General features: G+C 37.0%; 1 protein-coding gene and 1 long non-coding RNA gene across 2 annotated transcripts in view; one reads left to right on the plus strand and one right to left on the minus strand.

Annotated features, from left to right (window-relative positions):
- The window catches only part of LOC134799423 (probable glucosamine 6-phosphate N-acetyltransferase), a 70475-nt gene that overhangs the window by 8750 nt on the left and 55711 nt on the right, over window positions 1-6014 (plus strand). The window lies entirely within an intron of this gene.
- The window catches only part of LOC134799431 (uncharacterized), a 105052-nt gene continuing 100180 nt past the window's right edge, over window positions 1143-6014 (minus strand). Inside the window, exon 2 of the long non-coding RNA XR_010145405.1 lies at window positions 1143-1775. This is a non-coding gene — a long non-coding RNA (uncharacterized LOC134799431). The remainder of the gene's footprint in view (window positions 1776-6014) is intronic.

A 6014-nucleotide genomic window follows, 5' to 3' on the forward strand; every position in this document is an offset into this window, starting at 1 on the left:
AATACGTCCCTGTCGTGGCTAAGGTGCATGTGACTTTCCAAAAGATTGAATATGATATTATCTTTTTAGACCATTTTAACCCCATTCAACAAGAAATAAGGTTTAGAATTCAATATACATGCATTGTACTTCTAACTTATTTTGTAAGTAAATTGGTTGGCGCCTACAAGAACAAAAGCAGATAATAGGATTGTAATAGAACAATGCCATTGTTAGTACAGGTAAGTGAACAAGATCAGTTCAAAAAATTTTAACTATAGCAAAATCGATTTGACAGTTCGAAAAAAGAAACTGATTTGACTAGTAGTCAAATACCCTATTGTGGCTTCAAATATTGTTGGTTACTTTTGTAAATCTACGCTTTGCCCGTAGAAAGTTCACTATTCGAATTATTAAGGTCTCATACTCTAATGTATATTTTAGTACTTATTACTAACTCTTTATTTAACTAGATAGGTGAAGTGACCAGCAAGCAATACTCGCACGGTTATATTGTGTTCATTCCATAGATTCGTTTATATATATTGTGATTGTCATGTTATGTAGAAATATATATGTGCAAAATCGTACTTAATTAATTATAACATAGTTGCTAACATTACATTATTATTTCTGCTAATAAAAACATCATGCTTCACTTATATTTTGTTTCATTTATTTGATTTTTGAACGCGATAGACACAAGATGGGATACGTCATTACGTGTCATTACCAAACTAAAATGGAGTTGGGACATGTTGCTAGGCAGTGATGGTAAGTGGACCAAAATGTTAACGGATTGGTGGCCGCTTCCGGATGAAAGAAGCGCCTGGCGTCCGTTGGCTCGTTGGGTGGACGACATCCGGAAGATAGCGGGTCACTTCTGGACGAGATTAGCTCTGATGCCGATATGATGAGATTGATGAGGATAGACACTTAGCTTGGTTCTTACATGCCAAACCTTCGATTGGTCATTTTACTACCGGAGTTTGTACGAATTTTATAAAAAAACGACAGATTGGTTGGTCAAATTGGGCCAATAAAACTGTAATTTTAGTCTGGTACATTACAGTTAGCAGCAGAGGTTGCTAAGCGGGCGAGGTGTTCAAAATGATCTTGACACAAAAACAACATTGTTTGCAGACTCGAAAAAAAAAACAGAATTGTAAATTTTAAACTTTTATTTACAGAAGTGTAAATTTCAGTTGCAGACAGAATAATATTTACCACGCGACTTAGATATCAGTTCAATATCGGAAAACTTATCAACATACGTACAATAACAGTTTCCCCAGTATATTTAGTTCAAATCCATTTTTAGTTTGAATATAGGTACAATCTGTTATATATTTCTCATACATTCATATTGTTAATATTCTCTGAAATCGTTAAAATCCTGTCATGGTTATATATGTGCTCCACACTGAATTTACTTTAAGGACATTTAGTTCTCATAATGGATATTAACAAATAAATATTTAAAGTTAGCTGCGTAATTGATGTATTGACGAAGGAACAAAGTTATACAATCTCGAACTTTATTCAATTGCGATAAAGTAGAAAATTGTACATCTGTTTGTGCCGTCGACAGTTTAAGTGTAAAAACATGGATGCATTCTACCCTCTCTAGAATGTCGATCTTATTTCCACAATAATTATAAAAAATCGATTTAGTATACATGTGAGAAGTTGAATACTTCCATATTTTAGCGGCAAGTCTTTTGGCCGTAGCCTTTCTGTTTGACATGTTTACTACTTGAACTTATCGATCTATCGTTTGAGCATCGCTCGGAAAACTTTTATGAATTAAATTGACGATATAACACACTCGACATCGATCTGCAGATCTCGTTCTTAGGCTGCCTTTCCACTGATGCGGAGGAGATTAGTAGATGAGACGTGCGGGATCAATCAATAGCTTTGGTTGTAATCCAGCGGAGAGAAAACCATTGTAATTGGTTGATTCATGTCTCCTCTCATCTCCCCTCAGTGGAACGGCACCCTTATGTCAAGAAGAAAGGTCTTGCCCAAAACCCGCGCACCCACAAAAGTAAACTAAACTTATAAATTCTGCCTCTCTAAGGCTTCTTACAATAATCTATACAATCTTCTCGGAGTCTAAAGCGTATCGGATAGGATAAAATATTACTAGAGCTTTCAATGAGCAAATACCAAAAAAATTGATTTATTACAGAAAGTATGTTCCACTAAATTTCCTAGTAACATGATTGTAAAATGCTTGTAATGATAAAGTAAAATGCTAGTAAAATTCATAGACCGACTCAGTCTGTTCCAACCAACTTCCATCACTTATGACGTTGTGACTCAAATAGTGGGATTCAAAATGGCGACTCAATTTTTTTTAACTTGCTCGAAACGGACGATAGTTGAAGTAGTCATAATGAATCCCATTATTCAAGTCATCAATTTAAATAGACATTCCCTGTCTCTGAATGGAAAACAACTTACCGGTACTCTTCTTTTAAATGAGTTTTAAAATTGACGTTTACACGAGTTAAAATTGCTCAGGTAATTTTAAGTGATGCCATCGTGATTAAATGTCATGCCTAATTTCATTGAAAGAAATCGATAATTTGTACATATTTAAATCTTAACTGTTCCAAGTCAACCATCATATAGGTAATACATACATAATTATCTATTTAATTTTATTTATTTGTCCTTTATTACACGAAAGAAACCCTTGATTAATGATGATCCCTTGATGAGGCCATCTATCATGTTCGCATCCTTAAAATTACATACGAGGTTAACATCGTCAGGTGACAAGCAAGTCACTAATAACTAAAAAAAAATTAAACAAAAGTCAACCTTCTTTTAGCACTAATATGGTTCACTATGGCTATGGACTTGTGGTGGTAATTAGTGAGTTTTGCTTGTCACCTGGCGATATAAAATCATGTATCATTTGTTTCTAAAGTACCAAAGAAAGAGCAAGAGTATTTGGCCAACATTGTGAGAATGAGACAGCTATATTAAGTACCGGCCCCGGAATGTCGACAGTAACACACACACACAAGCACTTACACCGAATTGACACCCTCATTTCCGTGGCTTCCCCTATTCGTTCCATGGAACTTATTGATTAAGAAATAGAGTTCAAAATCTCACACATTTTAGTTCTAAAGAACAAATAGGGTATACGGTATACCCATTCTGTACCTGAGACACAGAGTAAAGTAAGTATATATTTATTTATTTAAACTTTATTGCACAAAACATAAAAATAATGTACAAATGGCGGACTTAATGCCTAATGACATTCTCTACCAGTCAACCATCGGGCCATACAGAACATATATTAAATGACAAGAACTATAAGGACCGCGCGCACCCGCGCTGCATACATCGCCATTGTTAGTGGCTAGCGTGTCTTATTTGAAATGTTCTTTATCTATTGGGCAGTTGGGTAAGTCTGTGATCACCTAACTGTGTTCTTGTGCGGTGTCGGCATTTACGCAAACATCAAAGCAGGCGTCGGTCCACTGTAACTTTTTACATAGTGTACGTTTTAAATTGACTCAGTTTCTAAGGTACAGAATTCCGATTGCACGCGCCCGCCTCGAGCTAACCGACTGTACAAAGCGAAGTTATATGCTAGAGTAAAATATGGCGACGGATTTCTACCGTTCAGGGCCTGTGAAGAACTATTCAAAACTCCCAAACCCAGGCAACTTATAGTAAAATATGAAATGCTTTTTCAGAATATACACTTTCCCAAAAAAAAAGGAGTAATGTATTACCTAAAGGGGCCCACAGATTATCTGTTCGCCGGACGATATCAGCCTGTCAGTTAAACGCAAAAGGTGACAGTTCCGAACAACTGACAGGCTGATATCGTCTGGCGAACTGGTCATCTGTGGGCCCCTGACCTAAATAATTAATCGTCGATCGTAACATCGATCAAAGACAATCGATTTTGAAATTAATCGTCGATCGATTATAGACGGGTTGATGTTGTGACGCCCATCTTATAGACACAAGTTATGTCTAAAATACACCAACAATGTTAGTAAAGCCTATGGAAATGTTATTTATAAAGCCTATTTGAGTCGCTTAACTTCAAACTCGGGTAAATCCATCTGTCTGATTATGCGATTTTGGTATTAAGAAAAGGTAATAGGGTAGATATTTGCGATGGTCGAATGGATTTACACGAGTTTGAAGTTAAGCGACACATTTATGCTGTAGTAAGTAACGTAAGTTTGCAAGTGCAAAAAAGGTATACCTAAAGTTTAGATTATATTGAAATCCAAAGAAAATAATAATCTATTAATTTTAGAACATGCATATTTTGAGAAAATATTTAACTTTTCCAAAACCAACCTTTTTTGGAAAAGTAATATTAAATATACATACATTCAGTAAATTTTCCTAATTCATATTACAATGGAAAAGTGCATATTTCGAAAAAAATTGGGCTTATAAAATGGATTCTTGACAAGTAACTCCACGGCCCTAAGAATCTCAAACTGTCAATAGAGACGTGACCGAAAAAAATGCGGATTAAATTCTCTCACCTATCTAATAACAGTTCCAATTCTTTATAGGGTTAGACCAAGATAAGTCTGCAACGATTTTGATAGGACACGAACTGCAAGTGTTATTTGTGTTACCCATTCATTGCCGAAGACGCGAATTCTCGTCACGAAACTATTTAATCGTAATGCATCGGCAATGAATGTATTAATCGTCAAACTTGTACGAAATTATGACGTATAAATAACACTTGCACTGCGTGTGCTATCGAAATCGTTGCAACATATCTTGGTCTAACTCTAAATATCAATTACAATATAATAAATTACCACATCGGGTCCAAAACCTGCAAATCGTAGGTTGCGAAGATCACCTTAACAATACAAATTGAAAATTGAACCATTTTCAGGCAAAAAGCACAGTCGCCATCAGATATATCGGACCGGCCGAGGTGCTCAAAAATATCTGAACACGCGCTCTAATAATAGAGGCCTTTTCATCTGTGTCAGATGTTTTAAGCAGCATCCCGGTGACGACACTTGCGTTCGTGGTTGTACCTATAGCCTCGTAAGTCCCCGCGTACTTGTACAAGTACACATGAAACTTGAGTTAAGTGCTATCCAGACGGGACTGATCAAATCGTTGGCGTCATCTCCAATTTTAGATTTATGGTGATATTAGAGCCCTCTAAATTGAAAAAATGCCCCAGAACGAAAATACTGGCCTCACAAATTGGTACTCTTGCGTCCGCACCTCATTTTATCGGTAATATCGGTCAATATCGGCGGTTGAATTCGGCGAGTCAAATTGGTATTTGCGTCCGCACCTCCTGATTCGATCGGTTCGATTGAATCAGATTGGCGAAAAATTGACTAATCTGGATACGCCTTTATGAACTCTTATAGAAATAAAAGACGGTTCCAAATTCAAAAGCGCAAAAATTGTCTTGGGTCTTACGAGGATAGGCATATGCGAGAGAGGGTCCCTGTTTCACACACGTGGCAGGTGTATACTCCCCCTGGTGGGCGGGGGTAGGACCCACTCTAACGCAGAGACAATAGAGGCGTGTTTAGATATTTGTGAGCACCTTGGACGCTCCGATATATCTGATGGCGACTTTACCACTTTGTCGGTTATCAATAAGGCACTAACCCCTTATTCATAAAACTTTACGGGCCTGATTTAGTTAAATTATGTTTCAGCCCTTTCTTACAAATACATAAGTCAAAATGACAGATAAGGACAAACGATTATTAGCTAATTGAGATTTGTAGCGCGTTTATGAATAAGGGGGTAAGACGTTACATACAAATCGCATACTAATCGCTTATTGACCGACAAAGTGGTACGTTTTTGTCTAAATCATAGACCAGGAATCCTCTAGACGGAGTTTAGAGCAATTATTTCATGAAACCGATGCTGCCAAAAATACTGGGGTGCGGGGGACGAGGTGAGCGAGGTCCCGTGCCGTGATTGGTCCGTTCAAAGACACGGACGTCACACAAATACACTTTCGACTCGAAAATGGAGTAAAA

The sequence above is a fragment of the Cydia splendana genome, chromosome 18 (assembly GCF_910591565.1).
Source record: "Cydia splendana chromosome 18, ilCydSple1.2, whole genome shotgun sequence".
Taxonomy (NCBI): Eukaryota; Metazoa; Arthropoda; class Insecta; order Lepidoptera; family Tortricidae; genus Cydia; species Cydia splendana.